The sequence below is a fragment of the Saccostrea cucullata genome, unplaced genomic scaffold (genome assembly GCF_032062105.1).
Source record: "Saccostrea cucullata isolate Sc308-1 unplaced genomic scaffold, CSIRO_AGI_Scuc_v1 ctg6610, whole genome shotgun sequence".
Lineage (NCBI taxonomy): Eukaryota > Metazoa > Mollusca > Bivalvia > Ostreida > Ostreidae > Saccostrea > Saccostrea cuccullata.
In genome coordinates this window covers 1-21,473 of record NW_026928653.1, presented here as the reverse complement: position 1 = coordinate 21,473, position 21,473 = coordinate 1, and the positions used below count along the sequence as shown (strand labels likewise).

Here is a 21,473-nt window from a genome sequence, read left to right as displayed (position 1 = left end):
TCACGTCTTTGGAACCGTTACCGCCAGACAGGGAGCATACAAATTAGACCAGGTCGTGGTTCCAAACGTAAAACAACAGTGCGTAATGACCGGGAGCTGGTGCTGCTTTCCCTATGTAATAGGTTCAAACCAGCATCGAAAATAAACTCCGAGTTCAGGGCAGCAAGAGGAATAAGAATTTGTGACCGTACTGTCAGAAACAGATTTAAAGCAGCAGGTCTAAAGTCACGTCGTCCTGTTGTTGGAGTGAGGATGACTGCTAAACACATGCGTCTAAGAAGAGCATGGGCTACACAACATCAAGCAAGACAACTTCGACATTTGCGCTATACCATGTTCAGCGATGAACCTAGGTTCAATTTGGACTTTGCAGACGGTCGGATTCGCGTTTGGCGACGCCTTCGTGAACGTCATCATCAGTGTACCATCAAACAACATGATTCCTATGGTGGTGGTTCGGTGATGGTTTGGGGTGGCATAACCTACGACCACAGAACTGACCTTGTTCGACTGGATGGAAGGGTGACTGGTGTCCGTTACCGAGATGAAGTGTTGCAGCCTGTTGTTCTTCCTTTCCGCCAAGAGTGGGCGTAAATTTTGAGATTCAACACAATAATGCTCGACCCCAGACGTCTCACGTCAGCAGGGATTTTCTGAGGCAGAACAACATCAGAGTGTTACAATGGCCATCCAAAAGTCCAGACCTCAACCCCATTGAACACCTCTGGGATGTTCTTGGACGTCGGGTTATGGACCGTGATGCCCCACCACAGACAGTTGGTGCCATGTTCCAGGCTCTTCAGGAAGAGTGGCGCGCAATTCCTCGAGCTGAAATACGGAAGTTGATACAGAGTGTTCCACGGCGATGTTAGGAAGTGATTAAAAAGCAGGGAGGACACACTAGATACTAATACTGTACTTGGAAAACATGTATTTAGTCAAATATTCTTGATTAGAATCCACTGACAATAAAGCAAATTTACTAGGCTGATTATTCGCTGTGGCCCCAAACTATCCCGGGGTCATGATTTGAACAAAATTGAATCTACATTACCAGAGGATGCTTCGATAATAGTGCAATTTTACCTGACCCGACCCAGTGGTTCTTAAGAGAATGATATTCCAATCATGCCTCTATATATATTTACTATTTCTTAATTATCCCCCCCTCCTTGAAAAAGAGTGGACACTTCATTTGAAAGAAACGTGAATTGCCTTTGTGGCAAGTGTGGTTGAAACTGACCCAGTTTGTTCTCGAGAAGAAGTCAAAAATGTTAAAAGTTTAAAAGACAGACTTACTGACAGCTATAGACAGCTAGACGCATGGACAGGGGGGCTACAGACAAAAACTTGATAAAAAAAAGCTCACTTGACGTTCACTTCATTAGGGCAATTTAGAATTAGATGGGGATCAAAGAAAGAGATCAATCTTTTGATTTAAAAATGAATAAATATGTTTACCTAACTAAGCTAAAATAGTAATTTCTAGAATCAAATTAAATAAACATTGACTACGTACCTTCTAGCCATCGTAAAACGTTTGTAAGCTGAATGCTACACCAATTTCCATTCTCTATGAAACCTTTTAGATATTCCAGGCAAATTGATCTACTCAAGAAAATTAATGTCACAACTGGTAATTCAGTGAACAAATAAAATTAATTAAAAATTGAAATAACCATTCCTCAAAGTTTGAGGGCGGGAAAGGTAATTAATTTTAAAGTAAAACTTTAAAGTAAAAGATTCAAGCAAACACTTTGTCTTGTGAAAAAAGACATATAAATCAATTTTGTCAAAAATTTCTTAATCATTGATCCTCAGTTTGTTAAAACTCAAATTAAACAAAGATATTTTAAAGGTTGACCAAATGTTGCAAATCTACTGGCAAGTAAATGATATTTCCTTATTTCCCTTTTTCCTTTGCTATAAGTGCTATAACGTTATACAGTTTTAATTTCAGTTTTCTTTGGGGAACAGGAAATGCTCAAATATAAGTAAAAATTATAATACCATTTCATTCAAAACAATTATCGTTGTTCTAGGTAGATATTATATGGCAGGGATACTTAGGACGTAAAGCTTAATTTCAATTTTATTCCTATTATACATGAACCGATCTGTTTTAATTTGTCTTTTCTTTTTCAGTAATGCATACATGTTCTAATAGAGCAAGAAAAAATTGCCCCATGTTAATATTTAAAAAAAAACACCACTTAAAGCATTATTGAGATGATCAGGTATGCTAAACTAAAGTTATTTCTCTTGTAATTTAATTTAGTTTCCTTAGATATCCTTAAAGTTCTAAGTTTACCAACTCTGCTCGATTTTTTAGATTCCGAGGATTTTTTGCTTTCTGTCATTCAAATGATAAACAATGTTTTTTTTTTCCTTTCTTGGTCATTTTACAAACATAGAGGATAAGGCTTTTTCATTTCTTTATTGAAGATCGGTGAAGAGCTTCAAGAGATACTGATTTGACAGAGACATTTAGTATAAAACTTACATTGGATATGCTAACATTAAAAAAAGAAAACGATGGATTTATGAATCCTCCTTTTGAATAAAATGTCTGACATGTAAAAAGACAAACTTAATATTATGAAACTGCCACTATTAAGTTCTTCAATCAAAATTTTGTTTCTATGAGGTTAAATCAATCAGAATCTTACCTTGTAAATTTAATTGAATATACATGTACTTCATGAATTGACAGGAGAAGTATAACTGCATGTGAAAACGCCCGAAAACCTGAATGTTAACATAAATATGAAGAACAAAATTTATAGCATGTATAATCAAAATCTGAACAGAAGTAAGATTGCTTAAATAATATTGATCTAATACATTTAATAGCTTTTTGATTTGTAATTATGCTAAATATAACTATCAGTCATTAATTTATGAACTATATAAAATGTCTATTCTAGAAAAAAATGAAGTAAAGCTGAAGTACTTAAAGTATTAAAGTAATGAGATACTACTCGATGACTGATGTACATAATTTAAAGATGTAATAAAAACAAGTGTGTGTTCAATTTGTAAACCGTAAAAAAATACTGAAATGAAAGATATATTGCTATTGCAGGCATTTTTATGACATCGGTCGACAGCAAAACCATATTTTATTGAGCTGGATTGGACTGTTTCAGTAAAGTGTATAAAACATATGGATTCTCGATCGAAAATTAGACAATTCATCAGAAGTCATTTCGTAATAACCAAGAAGTAGCCAAAACATAAAACATTTCCTCTAAATTTTAGAAAAAGTAAAATAAAAACATTTTTTATTGAGTTTGGAGGTTTTCCTAAAAAAAAAATAACTTTCAACATTAATTGCAAGTTACTCTCATACGACCGGTACCTAATCAGTTCAAAGCCAAAACTTTATAAAACACACTAATTTACAAATGTATAAACCTGGTCCAAGCTAATGAAAATGTTATTTTTTTTCAATCATATTCTGTTTGTCACGTCTGCATGTTCGATATCACCATTAATTAACATTTAAGATTTTTTTCTTATTGTTTATTATTTAAGAAAAGTTATTATTATTATGGAATTTTTTTTTTCTTAAAGTACATCAAACTTTGAAGTGATAATGTCCTGAATCTGCGATAAGGTAGTGCTCATGAAACTAAAGACCAGCTTTATTTCTGAGATATAAAACGTCTGTCGCGAGATCCAAGTAGATGTTCTATCCATTAGTTGCCCAATTAACTGAAACCATGACAAACCAATACAATGCATAAACACCCTATACAATTTAATTAAACAATGAAACATATTAAGATACCGAATAGTATTCAAGCTCAAAAGTCCATAAAATAATGCAAAATAGGCGCAGAGCAAACACGGCCGTACAAAACATTAGAGGCGGGATGGGGTGCCAAAGACGAATTAGCATCCCCGTCCGGCAGGTCACATCCGCCGTGTGTTTATCGTCATGATCGAGAAATAATGGAAAAAGTCCGTCGTCATTACAGGGTGTAAATAATAGACGAACAAATAGTATGAAAAACGTCAGTCAGCATTTGACTCAATGATAAATTGTATTTGATGACAAGGAAATTGTATCGAACAAAGAACATAGAAGAATATTTAGGAGAAAGAAATCTTAATGAATATTTCTTCTCAAGAACAGCTTAGCCATTATTGTTATTGATATGGAAGCATCGTTACGTAGTTTAGAATTTAAGCTCTCGCCCCTTTAATTTAAAATTTTCAATGCTGAAATAATATGTGTTTCTTTCTGCCAATGAGCTTATTAGAGAGATGAGGGCAATAGTCCTCTTGTTTAATAAATATAACAAACTTCATTTGTATTTCGTGCATTAGGACCCTCTCCCTCTCTCTCACAGAGAGAGAAAGAGACAGAGAGAGAAAGAGAAAGAGAGAATAAAAAGAACAGGATGAGATATTTATCTTACTTTGTAATCTTCCAGTCATTGTTCTGATAAAACATTGATATTAACTTTTTAGAGTCTTTCTTTAAAGTGACTACCGGTATAATAAAATGGAGATTTTCAGATATTAACTTCCTTTTTCTGACCCGTTTCTTTCTGACGCAGTTCGCTGATTTAAATACAAACAAAGTGAATTGAATCCCATCTGAGTTAAAAATGAACACCGTAAAGAATGTTTAAAAAAGGAATGTTGTTAATTTTTTTCTGAAGTCAAAAATATATTAGTACAAAAATATATATATTATAGGGTACAGGTGTATCATCAACTTGAAATATGATGCATCATGATATTATATTGCAAAAAATACCAGTAACTAATGTTAAGAGAAATCAACATCTCAAGTCATAGTATTAAAAAAATCAATAAATGCAAATGAAGGACTTGATTACTACAAATGGCGAACTTAATATACAACTGTTAGCGAGAAATCAACACACTAAAACTGTCAAGTAGAAGCAGGAAAAATTAAATCAAATTTTATTACAGTATGAAAGATTTTTAATATAAGGCAGTTGAGGCGCTGTATACACAAACAACATGCATGTTACGAAAAAAACATGCATGAAAACAATGCACGCTTGAAAAAATATACGAGACTAAAGTAGACGTGTGTTTATTTATAATACTTTTTCAGAAAAAATAAATGATGAAAAGATCTTTCATATATAATTAACGAGGAATGCTATCAAAAGATATTTGAAAGTGCAAAAAGTAACAATTAATGAAATTGTGCTATATATATTCAAACATTGACACAATGCAGGTGACTTCAATATTGAGATTGACTAGTACACTGCATCCTTGTTCACTTCATTTAATCAAACATTCAATTTTAGCCATAAGAACATTTGCTATAAAGTACATTTGCATTTATTGCGTTGATAAAGAGTTTTAAAAAATTCATATGATTAAGGAGAAACAATTGTTCTTATGAGAGAGAGAGAGAGAGAGAGAGAGAGAGAGATTGATCTACACTTTTCAAGTTAATATTGCATAGTCTTTATTTTTATTTTAAAATAGCATTTATCTAAACTTGTATATGTGTAACCTCATGATTTTTAATTTAGATCTTCAAATATTTTCTTCCTTCTTCTGGCATTCTTGTAAATGAAACTAAAAAAGGATTATTTTATTAATATTGTAACGGGTAGCGTATTTGGCCATGCCTACTATAGCCGAATCAGAGGGGATGTTGGAAAGTGGACTCTTCCAATAGGCTGATCACCCCTCTAAGTAGGTAGAATGGTCTAAAGGTATATAAATGAGACGCTCGCAGCTGCCAGGCATTATTATGCTGACGGAATCAGACTGAATCAGTTGTTCAGATGGGAAGATAGAAGAAGAAAGCGCAAGGTAATAAAGTCATTACTTGAAATAAAGAAATAAAGCAAAGGTTAGAAGCGCATTAGTGGAAAGTGAACAGTCTAGAGGAATTGTGGTGAGGTATCAGGGCGAAGTAATTCTGCATAAGGGTGAAAGAACCTGGTACTTCACATTACAATAGGAACTCTGGCTGTTCCAGGAGCACAGTGCAGGTTACCTTGCTTATGAACCACGGCCTACCACTTCAATTTATTGTACATAGTTCTAATTAATAATAACTCAGATAGAGTAAGAGGAAAAACACATATATATTAGTAAAGGACCCTTGTCCCTTGTAGAACCCAGTAGGTTTACACGTTACATTTTTGTGGCAGCCGGTCAAAGGATAGGGTGTTTAATTCAGTTTGATTTTCATTAGATTTAATAATATTGTAGAAAATTCTTGATTTTGTAATTGTTACTTGTTTGGGGTAGGCTGTTTAGAAAAGACCAAGTGCCGTAAAGGTACCACGTACAATTTAGGATCCATGACACTTTACCTATATAGAAGAAAGAACTTTGTTCAAGGGTACTGTGTCCTATGTACTCGGTTACTTTGTATCAGGAACCGTGTTCTGTTTCATGATAAAGGGTACTGGGTATCTGTTTACAGTATACAGAGCTGTTTTGTAAAGTGTTTAAGAAAAGTCCGGTACTATCATTAAGATGAATATACCGACACTGGAAAAGGAAATTTTAGGGGATCTCGAGGAGATAGATGACAAGAGGCAAAAACTTAGTGAGACGTTAGAGACTTTAAGATCTACACCGTCCATTCACAAATCCAAGGAAATCCCATTTTCTGTGATTCGAGACTCGGGTGTAGACATGAAGCAGGAAAACGTAGACGATACAGCAGATGAGTTTTGTCAAAAGTACTTACGTCCGTCTTACCCCACCAGTAGTACCTACTGTCGTAACACAGGGACTACGGCGGCTAACTACAGAGGATGGGAAACTCCGAAATATACCTCTGTTAATCCAGAGGTACGAGGTGATCGACCAAAGGATGGTAGTTATGATCTGCACAAAGACACTTGGAGCAAGGGCTTTCTTGATAAAGATTATCAATTTTACCACAGATTTTCAACACCTAGGCCACATTCTGAATTACCGGAAACCAAGGTTACGACAACTCCAACAAGTGTTACGTGGAGCTTCACAAAAGACAGTAGTCCACTGGCTAGTGCATACCAAAGTAGGCGAACCGAAGTAACGCCGAACCAAAGCACCAGTAGTGAACAGTTTGGGAAGACTGTGATGAAACCGGCTACATTTGATGGAAATGGTTCATGGATAGACTATAGGGCGCATTTTGAAGCATGCAGTAACATTAACATGTGGAACGCATGAGAACATGAGAAAAATGAAAACAGTGTTTGAAACAGTTTTGTGTACATATTCCTAAATAAGATACAAGAAGTATTTTTAATTCAATTTAAGGAACGATATTCCCCCTTGTTAAAACACTGAGTCCATGTATAAATGTAACTTTGTATGTTTGTCTATTAATAAGAAAAGTTTAAAAAAAAAGTTTAAGTTTGTTGATCATTAGCCATGCGAGACGCATGTTCATGGAGGCGTTGGTAGTGTAATGGTTAGCGTATTTGGCCATGCCTACTATAGCCGAATCAGAGGGGATGTTGGAAAGTGGACTCTTCCAATAGGCTGATCACCCCTCTGAGTAGGTAGAATGGTCTAAAGGTATATAAATGAGACGCTCGCAGCTGCCAGGCATTATTATGCTGACGGAATCAGACTGAATCAGTTGTTCAGATAGGAAGATAGAAGGAGAAAGCGCAAGGTAATAAAGTCATTACTTGAAATAAAGAAATTAAGCAAAGGTTAGAAGCGCATTAGTGGAAAGTGAACAGTCTAGAGGAATTGTGGTGAGGTATCAGGGCGAAGTAATTCTGCATAAGGGTGAAAGAACCTGGTACTTCACATTACAATAGGAACTCTGGCTGTTCCAGGAACACAGTGCAGGTTACCTTGCTTATGAACCACGGCCTACCACTTCAATTTATTGTACATAGTTCTAATCAATAATAACTCAGATAGAGTAAGAGGAAAAACACATAAATATTAGTAAAGGACCCTTGTCCCTTGTAGAACCCAGTAGGTTTACACGTTACAATATTTTTAAAGGGATATGTACCTGTGTGTACCTGTCCGGATCATACACTGAATACTTTAAAATGGTTTCTATGAAGACAACCATTTATAAAGAAAAAGAAGAGTTTTTGTTAGATTGTAATCTGTTTGCTGTTGACAGCTCAAGTGAACTTTTCTGATCAAATTTTGTCTGTAGTCTGCCAGGAAAAATTTGAACAATTTCAACTTCTGTTAGTAATAAAGAACAACCGGACCAACTCTATCCAACTTCTAGGGTAAAGGGAATTCAAGTTTCTGGAAATGAAAGACAGTGTCTTCTTTTATGGAGATAATTGAAATTTAATGATGAACACTTATTGACAACTTTAAAAAATTTAAATCTTCCTTTGAATAGCCATTAGACTAGGAAAGATAAAAAATATGGGAAATATCCTTGTGCAATGTACATTGTAGATACAAAATCATGACTCCGGGGATAGTGTGGGGCCAAAATGGACGAGCACAGATTTACGTTGGAATGCATCGGAAAATTATTTATAACCTTCGTCATCATCACAGCGATGCTATGATTATAAGTCATATTTATATTGATATAAATATTAAAATAAATATCCTCAGATCATATAGATTCATGTTTGTTCATATAATAACCAGGGGTAATGGTATTATTATAATTAACTTTCAACATTTACCTGATTGCTGCTTTTTCTCCAAGGTACAGTGCCCTGGTGAGCAATGTAGCCTATGTGTCTCTTATTGATCATTCTATCCATGAGCTTTTAATTGTTTTATTGTTCTATCTTATTTAAGAGAAAAATCAAAACCATATACATGTACAATGTATTGTATAAGTCAATTGATTACAAGATATAAGTATTTATCAAGTGACAGCCTTTACTGACAGGAAATTTTTGAAATAAGGCTATTCCTACGTACTTGAAGTACAATGGATGATGCATTATTATCAAAATGATACTCAAAGTACTCCCCGTTATTGATCTGCTAAGCATTCCCTTAAAATTAATATTTCAAAATTGTTAGTGATTTTGAAAATTTTGTAATTTTGTATGAATTTCATGCACACAGACAAAGCAATACATAAATGGCAATCTCGCAATATTTGTTCAGATTAATTTTTTTATCTACGATATTCACAATTGATGCTCCAGGAAACAGATTATTATGGTTCTATTTTTTTTTATTTTGAGCATTGTTCTGTACATTAACATGCAAAATTCAAATTTTGACCCTCATTGATTAATTCTCAATTTTTATGATGAAAACTTATGCATGTTAAAGTAGCAGGGATGCTTAGTTTTAGTTAAGCTATTCCTTGGTAGCAGTGATGTTTAGTTTGGGTTCATCTATAACTATTCTTTTGCCGCATTGATGCTTACTATAGCAAACCATTTTTATTTTTAATTCAATTTTTGTGCAAATTTGAATGAAAAATGAAAAACTACGTGGTGAAAGTCATTCATTTTATTCACTTAAACATGACCAAAGTTGTTATTTTCAAATTCTTTTACATAGGTTTAATTTGTTTGTACATGTATCATCTGTCTTTAATAAGTACATGTCAAGGCACAGAGTTAATAAAGATGAAAAAAATTAACTAATTGTTTTTGCAATGGATGTTATAACCATTTAAAATGCACTATTGTAAAAATGATTTTTTTTTATCTTAAGTTGTTTCTTAATTTGCTTCTTGTGTTAAAGGAGGTGTGTGTGTGCTCTGCTCCTGATAAGTATTGCATAAATAGTTTTATATATTTAGCTTGAATAATGCTGATTGTTATATCTATTTTTCGTTCTTACTGAGACAGACTGTGACGTACTTTATAACAACGTATATTACATTTCCTATTTCGTTTTTCTTAATGCCTTCTACCAAAAGATTGCAGTGTTACAACGCACTATGAAAGTGACGCACTTTGAAAAAAAAAAATCAAAATGCGTTAAATTTGGGACCAAGCTACATGTACGCACTTTGAAATAAAAATAAAATTTCTTTTCAAAGTGCGTTAATATCGACCATATAAACGCACTTTGAAAAAAAAAGTTAAGCTTGATCAATATTCTTATAAATAATCAATTTGATAAATAGTTAACCCTAGTTGGATAACTTTTTGATGATAAGACCACTTCAGGACCTGAGATATTGACGTTTGAAATATTTCAGGACCTGAGATATTGACGTTTGAAATATTTTAAGTCTTGATAAATACAATTATGATAGGGAAATTGGTTATAAAAAAATACAGATGATTCTTTAATACCATTATTTCGGGGTTTTTTTAAAGAAAAAGTTATAATCTGTAATAAGTAGATGTAGGAAATGTGGGGGTGGGCTAAAAGTGAACGACTTAAAGCATAAGCATTTATCTTCAGAAAGAGGGTAATTTGATTTTTCAAGACTATGAAAATTCTTTCTCATACGTTTTACTCACACTTCTTAAAATTTTCTAGTTTCATCTACTTTAAGTTTATACAATTACAGTGACCGATCGACAGGAGGTATTCGTTCCCCAGGCCATGACACCTGATCCCACCTCTGATTTTTTGGACGTCTATGTTTGATCTGCTCCTATTTTTACCGGCCGCCAGGAGGCGGTCGGTTATATGATATGAAAGTTTTAAGTCGCTGTGCGTTTCTGCGGAGTTAACTTAAATAAAAATATTCAACATTCATCATGTTCATATCGCTGGCGAGTCAACATTACACAAAAATTGTCTAAACGTTTAGAAAAAGCACAATAATCGTAAAATTAAATTTTATAAATAATGGGGTAAATATTTCATCCAATCCTGATTGACAAACTGATTTAACTGAAGTACAGAGAAAATTGGTACGAGTGTTAGGTATAGTCTAAAACAAAGACCGCGTTGTAAATCAACAATTTTACTTTCTCTTTTTTAAAACAGGATCTGCTGTATTTATTTGAAATGAAGTGTATATTCAAACATTTCCTATAGATGTTTTTCAAAAATATGATGAAATATTGATTTCTTAAAAGCAAAGAATATTACGACATGACAGACATGTTCCTTCAGGAGACTAGGATAGAGCGCGTTTTACAATGTGCCAAACACTTTCCCGCCACATCTCAACACCAAAACAGAGATTGAAAGAGAAGTAATTGTAGTGGTGGATCTAGAAGGGGTTCGGGGGGGGGGGAGGGGGGGGTTAACATCCTCTAATAGAGAGAGCGAGGAGCCCCACATATGATATACTTGTTGCGTTTTTATTAAGTTAAAACTTTAGCTAAGTTTAAACTTTACTTTTGTACGTTTTATGTAAAAACTACTTAAACAGCAAACTCACAAGAGTTCGTTAAGTTGTATCAAACTGAGTGCAGAGACGCAGAGGACTATGCACAGTTTATATTGCCTTTACATGTAATATTGTACATGCATTATTCATGAATAAAATCGGCATTGTCGCAAATATAAGAATTTTTTTTCAAAAAACCAGCAAATTTTAGGTTTTAAAATAATTTCAACAGTTATATAAATTGGTTTGCGGCCGATTTTTGACGCTTGCGTCAATATGTTTCTTGTGTTTTATTTTATTTGACTTTTCATCTTGAATACTTTTTTTTTTACATCCATTTGTTTAATTTTATACAGCCAAGGCCCTCTCTCAAAATAGTAAAATCTAAAAATGTTTTAGATATACATGTAAATGGAAATCATATAATACATGCGATATGCATTCTTCATAGTAAAAGGATGTAAGTTTCCGCATATTCAAGCTACGTTACTATTAAAGAATAGATTAAACTACGCCTTCACATTTCAGTTAAAATGCTTATCGCACAACATAAACATGTAGGTGTAGATGTAAATGAAAAAAAAAACAAAAACAGAGAAATCAAGTTTGCATTCATTTAAATTCTATTAATGTCTTAGGGATGGTGAAAATTATCTTAAAATAAGCTTTCCGAAAAAGTAAAATTTAGGAAAAAAGACGTGTGTAAACAAGAACAGTTTTTTTTTTTATTTACTAAAGTTAATCTGTCTCATTAAATCAAGTGACTGAATATATTTCTTCATCTCTTCATGGACTTGTCTTACATGTATATAAGATATATATCTCTCAATAGGTGTTTGCACAAAATGAATCACAATAGAGATGTTGTCTTGGTACAATGATACATTCTTTAAGTGGAAGTTTACATTTAACAAAAAAAGCAAATAAACATCTACCTTTGTTGTGACAAACATTGTTCGACATAAGATTTTTAAATTCGTACATTAAAACATTTATTTTGTGATGTAAATCCAGGGGTTTGTATTAATTCTAATAAAATACTAGTAACTTTTATTGTGATGAATTTTCTATTATTTGATGTAATCAAGTTCTACAGCCAATTTTAGAAGTCTATCATTTCCAATAGATTATAAATCTATAGTGAAGAATTGATCTATCAACAGTGTGTAAATAAGTGTCCTTTGTGATGTTGTAATTACAAGAAGTGGTGTATTCTCTCTTACTCAATCCTCTTTTTCATAACTTAATGCATTCCCTGTTTACACTTTAAACAATAATCCATCATCCCCAGAAGTATTCTGTTAATACATATTAACCACTGCTATCAGAAAAAAAGAGATAAATGTCCATTTTGTCACTACAAACTCATCAAATGTTTAATTGTTATACTCTGTTAACAAAAGAAATAGGCCGCTAATGCAAGAGCAAATAGTTCATGTCAATTATTTTATTGATATTGATTTTTCAATGTTCCTAATGTTGTGGAGGTCCGTGTTTGCTTTGCTCCTATTTTGTATTGTTATATGGACTTTTAAAATGGAATGCGGTTCGTTATCTCTATAATATTCCTATTTAATGAAATTGCGCAATAAAATTCAGATCAGTTTTTACTCTTGGAGAAATACTGTCATGTTCGTCAAAATACAAGCAATACTTATCTTTGGAACAATTTTGCTTTTCTCAAGATGTTTGTGCCAATCATTCCAAAATGTCACTATTCTTACTAAGTACTTGCTGGATGAAAACAAGAATTTACCAACCATCCGTCCGGTTCAGAACCAGACAAATGCAGTTGAAGTCGTGTTACATTTGCTTCTACACCGGCTTGTCAGATTTGATGATATACATGGCCTCCTATACATCGTAGGGTCTTTCGGAATTCTATGGAATGACGAACTGAAAGTTTGGGACAAGGAACATTTTGGAATTTCGAAAATCAACCTGAAAGCCAGTGAGGTCTGGACTCCAGATGTAAGACTTGTGAATCAAGGTGGTGAATTACTCAACGTTCGATGTGCCACAAATGAGGACGAAGTGACATATGACGATAAAGGAAATGCTTATTGTTTCGTTTCGCGGCAATTTGTTCTGTCGTGTTCTCCAAATATGTTCAAGTTTCCCTTCGATGAGAACGTCTGTCCCCTTGACTTTCAATCAACTGCAATAGAGTCGGAAGTAAAATTTATTTCACCAAAATTCGCTGCTGACATTAATTTTCAAGATACTTTTTTGCAATGGAAATTAATGCCGTTGCATTATAATTTGACAACTACTGAAAATTATCATCTTTCCAAGGTTACGTTTTATGTTCTTCTTCAACGTAGTCCATATTTTGTCCTTATCAATGTTGTGTTTCCAAATTTGGTTTTAGGATTCGTCCATATTCTTGTCTTTTTTCTTCCAGTTGAATCAGGAGAAAGAATAGGGTACTCGATCACAATATATCTAGCGATAGTAGTTTTTATGTCCAATATTTCATCAATTTTACCTCCAACTAGCAATCCGATCAGCGTGTTTAATGTTATGGTATTTTCACAGCTTTGTATTTCTTCTTGTATTATGGCTTCTGTGATTTTTATTTCTCGAGTGTATTATTCAGACGATTGTTCACATGTTTCGTGTATTCTCAAGGTCTTTCTCAAGAAAAAAAATACCAAGATTCAAGAAAAAGATATTTATCATCAGAACGCATGGAAAGAAACTGGGAAATCGTTGGATAAAGTTATGTTTTATGTATTTCTCATCTGCATGATAGCTGAAATAATAATTATTTTTCCTCTCATGAATTATTCTTAAAATGTTTGACCATTATTATTGATAATTTTTTGTAATAAATATAATCCAAATAAATAACTTTTTGTTGTATTCTTCAATTAATAAGATTCAATTAAAACACACTGTACATTTATTATCAATTACTTTATATGGGAAATTTTGCCTTAATCAAATGAATAAAAATAACACAATATCTGAAAAAGAAAAAAAATAGTATAAATTATTCTATAAAAAATGCGTAACAGAGCACATTCTCCCCATGTCTCTGTCTTTCAAATACTAGTATATGTAGCAACAATTCTCGCAGTTCTAAACTTTGGCTACTTCCGTGTCGCGGTGTTGAATGAGGATTAATTACTTGCGACGTAGCAATGAGGTTGCTGTCAAACCCTTCTTATGTTGGATTGGCAGGCCTGTTTACAGTGTTATTGTAAGACCGATGTAAAAACATTTTTGTTCGGCTTTTTACAAGTAGTAAACATATAAAAATATATTTTAAGGGTCTTACAACGATATATTACATCTTTGAGAACGTAATTAATAATCCTTGTATAAATTTTAATTGCATTAATGAAATATATAGAGGAAACGAACAGAAGTCAAGAGTCCATAAATTAATACAAAATAGGAGCAGAGTAAACACGAACCCCCAAAACATCAGAGGTGTGATCAAGTACCAAGAAGGAGTGAGCTGCTGACCGGACACTTCTACCGTGTGCTCCTTGTTACATGTATCGGGAATTCAGTATGAAAATTATGGACTAACAATTCCAGTTAAAAATGTCAGTCAGCATTCGACTCGATGATAAATTATATTTGCTGACAAGGCAATTATACATGTATCAACCATTGAATCTACGAAAAATGACTTTACATAGAACCTACATGTACGTCGTATATAACATAATAACAAGTGAATGTGTTTAGCCTGTGCTAGATCCATTATGACGTCATAATTGATTCAATGTCCATTTTTCCCGAACTTTACAGCTTCTATAGAAACGGTAGAAAAGTTATTCACAGAATTCAATTTAAAATCATGCTGAATAATCTTAATTCAATTTTCATATTTTTTTTTGGCTATAATGCTTAATGACAATATATTTCTTGAATTAGAGAAACCTTTCAATTAATAGAGTTAAATAAGTTAACAAATCCAAGACCATCTCGTGTAATGAAATAATGTATACAACTTACTCAAGTTACTGTAATAATGTAAATGCTATGTACATGTTACTATTTTGAAGGAATGCAAAAATCCTAGAAAATCGTCAGTTGCCAACTAATTGTTGTAATATGTTGATGAAATGTGTCTAAGTCAAAGATGTACGTGTTGTAGATCGTGTGTACACTTGGTGATATCTATCATGAAATTATGTGCATTCTTTTTCATAATTATTTGTTACTTATTCCTATTCTTGGGGTTTGATTATACTTGATTACAAATTTAAAATTTTTCTATTATATATGATGTTTTTAAATTAAAAGTACAATTTTTGATAAAAAAAAAAATTAATCAGTAAGTAACCCCTAACAGTCATTCAATAATTAAATCTCGTGTATGGGCAAAAAGGTCAAGAATATTAGGATCGGTAAATTGCCTATCACTCATTAGTTAGAGGGGAAAGGTATAAATTTGAATCACTTTTTGTAATCATTTGTGTATGTTCTTTATCATATTAAAAATTGAAAACATTGTGACAAAGACTTCTGAAAAATATTTACAAATGTAGGGTAGAAAATTGACTGAAAATAAATATAGAGTTCATTTGCCTATAGTTTTTAAAAGGTGGACTTATCTTTTATATCAATTGAATAATAAAGAATTTATTCTCGAAAAATATTGTTTAATACTGTTCAATAAATAAACAATAAAAAAACAACGATATTTAAAGAAGTATTTTTTTTTTTGATTTTTGTCTTCTTTGCATGACAAGTACCCCTGAAAATGATTGAAATTGTGAAGTCGTAATATGTAATTATCATTCCATATTTAACTGCTTGCACTATATTTATATATATATATAATAACAAGGAAACATGTCATGTGCTTTTGACTGATTGATAAACAGATGCTAATTTATCATTATGAAAATTTTGAAAGTCTTGTGAAAAAGACTTCTCCGACATAGGTTCTACCTTAAATGAAACTTATGATATTCTTGTTTCACGGACCTATTTGTCAATAGTATACCTCGTCTTAGAAATTGGTCCTACGTAGAGTATGTTATAATTACTAAGTCTTGAATAAACTGAGATATATAAGTTAATATGAATATAATACACAAATGTGTATTAGGTAAGACATTACAATCTTATTTGTCAAAGTATAAATAAATTCATTAGTACACTTTCCTGAAATTCAATACTTATCATCAAAGTATTAATACCAATCCAACAGGGTTATCTGCTATAATGGATTTGCTTCTTTTTAATACATTAACTGAGATTGAAAGTTTTTCATTATAATTCTTCACTTCAATTAAGAGGCAGTCCACTGAAAATCAGGCAATGGGTGGCACATCGCATGTCATGGATTTTTATTATTTTTTGCATATAGACTTATTAAAGCAAGTGTTTACACATGACAACATCAAAAAATTTTTTAGTGCTCTACTAGTCCTATTTTTGGTAAGTGTTTAATTTTAAGTGCAAAAAGGTCAACATGGGGGTAAAAAAAATACTACGTTTTTATTTTGTTTTATATGTACCAGATACGCAAAACCAGGATGTGTCTATAAATATTATTTATACCATAGACTCTTATCTTTAATTTTAGTAATGAATAAGACTCCAATTTATATTTCTTTAGAAAAAAATATGTGGTCCAAAATTGAGTTTAGCAAGTAACTTTTTGAATTCATTATCCAATTTTCATTACGTTATAAAACCCAATACATTTCAATGACAGATTTTTTTTCTCATGTTATTATGAATACAAAGTACAAACTTTTGAGTCACTCAATAAAATCAGTGGGCACCAGTATATTGAGAGAAATAAAAGGAGTCAAATTTACCTATGTTTTACAATTTTTCACAATTAAACCGATCCCGACCGGAATTATATAAAGAAGGAAATACTATAATTGTAATGTTAAATTTGGCTCTTTTGTTGTAACATGGCCGAAAAATTACTTGATTTATTTTTTTTACATGTCTTATGGGTGGCAGTTGTCTTTAGTTTTATAACTTTACACATTTTGCATTATTTTCAATCGGGATCGGTTTTATTTCAATCGGGATCGGTTTTTACCGTAAAACTAGAAATATTCTGCATTTAATGTATCAGAAAAAAATATGCTTGTCTTTTATTTCTGTTCAGTTAGTCAACTGTTTTAAACTTATTTTATCCATGGATTCAAATGTTTATGCAATGTATTTAAAATACTAATGTCTTTTACGTACATGAAGATTACAATCATGTATAACATCTGTTCGATTTCTTGATACTCGGTATTTAAAAAAATTTGTACATGCATTATGCAACAACTGAGAGTAAACAGCTTATCTTTATTAATTATCTTATTTCCAACTAAAGTTTTTTTTAAATTCTCTCGTGAATTAAAGAGTTAAATTCTATCATTGGCGAAAATATACTTGCACGTACCTAAATGCAGAAAATGTTTAAATGTGCACAGTCTCGGCCTTATCCAAATTTTTTAAACCTGTCATCTATAAAAGCCGTTTCCCCTATATTTTCATCTTATAAAATTTGATTTTATATTAATAAGAAAATAAGTTATTTCATATATAGTATCATTATTTAAGAGCCGATAAATCGCAAGAAAAAAGCCGGGACGGGGGGGGGGGGGGCAAAGCGGCATATTAAAAAAAAAACCTTTCATTAATGGGAAAACATTTTAGAATTGACCAACATGGTCACATTTTTTAACTTCATATTGAATGTGAGTATGTGATTGTTTCAATCACCAAATTTAACCAAAAAAAAAAAGAAAACCCAAACAAAAACAATACAAAACAAAAAATACGCCCAGGAAATCTTCCGTTTTAGTGGCAAATTGAAGTGGGCAGTTCAACAGTAATTTTCCCAAATAAAAATTTTGTTTAAATCTTATTTTTCACTTTTTTGATAAAATATTTTAAATCGTACCGCGGATCGATTACTTTGGTTTGACTGCATAGATAAATATAATCAAGTGTTTTTTTGTTTGTTTTTTTTTTTTGGTGTGTGTGTGTGTACAAATATCATGAAATAAACATCTCAACTCCGTTGACTTGAATTAAATGTTGCGTAAATCTAAATTATTCATTTTTCCTTGATAATCAGAAGAAAATAAAATCTCTTCACATCCCAATTTTCTAAGAAATATTCAATATAAACAATTAATTATTTGTACGCATAGCCTAGTAAATCAGTTTGAAAAATTAGTTCTCGGACATGTAGAAAATTACTTTTTAAAAGGGACTTCTAGCTGAGACGTCGCCCGTGAAAAAAATACATTTTATATAAAAATATATGATTATTTAACATGTAGGATAATGCACTCTGAAAAGTAATTGAACAGAAAAAGAGAAATTATTTATTTTTAATCGTTTTATTTGCGCTTTTATGCAAAGAATAAAATTTACAAACTTCTTTGGAAAACTTGTATCTATTTAATTGTGACGCAATATTAGTCAGGTATATGACGTCACTGATACATCAATGGAAACGTGGATTCAACCTGAATAATACTGCCAATCTCAATCTAAATATTACGTTTGGAGGCGAAAATGAATTCTGTTTTGAAAATAAAGTAGTAATTTTTTGTTAAATAATTTTATTTTGTGTATATATTCTAAATATTTCACTAGGATTTCGATAGTAAGGTGTTTAGCAGATTTACCGTTGCCACGGGAGATAACTCGTACATCGCAAAATTTCATAAAAACGTCTATATATTTTGACAGAAAACTACTATCAAAAGTGTTTTGCCCACCAATTTTATTTTTGAAACTGAAAGACAAAATATTTCTAGATTTATTTCAGCGTGAATTATAGTCCTGTTAAATAAGTATTGGAAATTACAGTTCGTTTTTTCTGACCTAAATTCAATGGTTTATATAGGGGAATTCAAGAACACGAAACAAAAGTATATTTTACTTAATAAGCAATTTTAAAACAAATCTTCGATTACATTATTCCATTTGGACTACATTGATATCGTTTTCAATAAAATTTCAAAAATTCGTCACATTCGATGTGCCGCCTATTAATACAACCCTGCCTGGTTTTTCGGCGGACTACCTCTTAAATTAATAGTTGGCAATTGTTTCCCCCTTTTCTCCTTCTTTGCTTGTCTCATACGAATGTAAGTTAACAAATGGGACCTAAAACAATAACCAATTCTTTCCGATTCTTTAAGGGGACGAAGAAAGTATGGTCACATGACTCAGTTTAATTAAGTCATAATTTCTGATAAAATATGTACAAAACAATTTTGAAGCCACAGTACTTATATTATTTTTTGACTGTTTGTTTGAGTTCACCGTCTTGTATAATAGTATCTTAAAGGATTAAAACTTTCTTGCAAATATTATCAAATTACGGAATATATTGATCCACTCTTCTGTTTCCCTACACTGTGCTTCCAATGAGTTGGTGACGTCATCTTGCATGTCTTAGTACAGTAAGATTAAACACGGTAAAACACGGATAGTATTATATCATAAAATCGGGTCATGATCAATACATGATGGGATATTTTGTGAATTAGGGAACACAAAAGATATTTTTTACATGGTTATTGACGGGAATATTTTTAGGTATGTCTTATTTTGCCTATTTTGCAAATGTTGACGTCATAGTTGGGTTTTCTCGTACTCGAGAAATGTAATCATGACACGTTTTTCTCAAGCTCATGTCTTTTACTATGCCCTGTGCAATATTGAGCTCAGCTTCACTTATCGATATTTTTACATCTAATCAATAACGTGACGATCTTGCATTTCAACGTAAATTTTCAAATATTGAATGATAGGATTTTTTACAAATTAATTTTTTTGTTGTTTGAGTTGTCTTAAACAGTACGTACGTAAGATATACAAAATTGAACGACGGGTATTTTTTCCAGCTAAAGGTCCTTCTTCCCCTTCAATTTCATTCCGAATATTTATTCACAGATGCAACTAAATATATTTTTTAAGGTTACCTAAAACAATCTTCACATGCATATGCATATGCATGCAGTAATAGTTCAGCTAAAATTTCATGCAAGACATTTATAAAACATTATTAAAAATTAATTTTTAATATTAATTTTAGGTAAGCTTTTTGTTTTTTTCACACCACATATGACAGTGCTCTTTTTGACACAAATGAAATGCATGTCTGAAATTGAATGGTGTTTTATTAATAAATAAATGATAAATCAATCAAAATATGTCAACACATAGAATGCATAATTGGCATTATCAAACACAAAAACATAAGGCAATAGACATAAAGAATAAATCATAATAAAATCTAAATTTTAATGTATTTTGCAATTAGATACGCATGATCGTACAAAAAATAGACACTTAAGAGAATTCGTATTTCAAACCTAAAAGTGGGCAATATCCACCCAACAACATGTGACGCAGGGTAAAATAAAATCTACTGTAAACAGAATGCGTATTTCAAATCTTAAAAAAATTTGTCAAATAAGGCAACAAGGAATTGAAAAGTCAACAGAAAGTATGTTTTACACGCAGTTCAGCGGAGTAGACGGCGGTGTAAAGATAAATAATGACCCCTGTAGAATAATGACCGGGGGTCATTATGACTGACTTTCATTTGTTTCATATTTTGATATTTGAATTTGATATTTGAAATTTCGAATTAAAGCATCCATATGTAAATTGCAGAAAAGCGATTTGTGCTGGTTAAATGGTAAACAATTATTGAGACTGCTTTGAGCTTAGTTTTTGAAAATAAATACCGTAAGTTATGCAATATAATACATATGTTAAAAGTTGGTATGTTAGGTACATGTAGAATGCATTATATTAGTACTACGAATGACAAACTGTGGATATTTTTCAAAAAAAGGCAAAGATAATGAACAATGATACAAGTAACAGTAAAATATACACAAACAAAACAAATCTGTATGCTGATTTTAAGAGTTAGGGCACTTTTTTCTGCGGGAAAAAGTGCCATTTTTCGACGTCGATAATGAACGGGAGTCATTTTTTGCGATTTAATAATGACTTTAGGTAACTATATACATGTATCGGTACTGTAGATTCCTAATTATACGCGAGGAATCAATTTCCGCATAATTTCGCGAGAAGCATCACTAGCGAAATATTATTACTCGCTTTTATTTTTAGGGTGATGAAAATCATTTTAAATCTATCGATCAACTGTCCATTCGCGGGTTATTATTTTCGCGATTTGACGTTGAAGAGCCAGTACGCCATAAAAAATACTCGCGAAAAATAAGAAATTTAAGTATGCAAAGGGGAAAAATGACCCCTATCATTATTAAATGGGTGT

At 32.0% G+C, this 21,473-nt stretch overlaps 1 long non-coding RNA gene across 1 annotated transcript; it reads right to left on the bottom strand.

Moving 5' to 3' along the window:
• Positions 1-1,423: 1,423 nt before the first annotated feature.
• LOC134278295 (uncharacterized) lies at positions 1,424-4,628 on the bottom strand. Its single transcript, XR_009994410.1, has 3 exons — positions 4,428-4,628; positions 2,670-2,748; positions 1,424-1,608 (listed from the first exon to the last, which is right to left on the bottom strand). It is a non-coding gene; the product is annotated as an uncharacterized LOC134278295 (long non-coding RNA).
• Between the last annotated feature and the right edge of the window lie 16,845 nt (positions 4,629-21,473).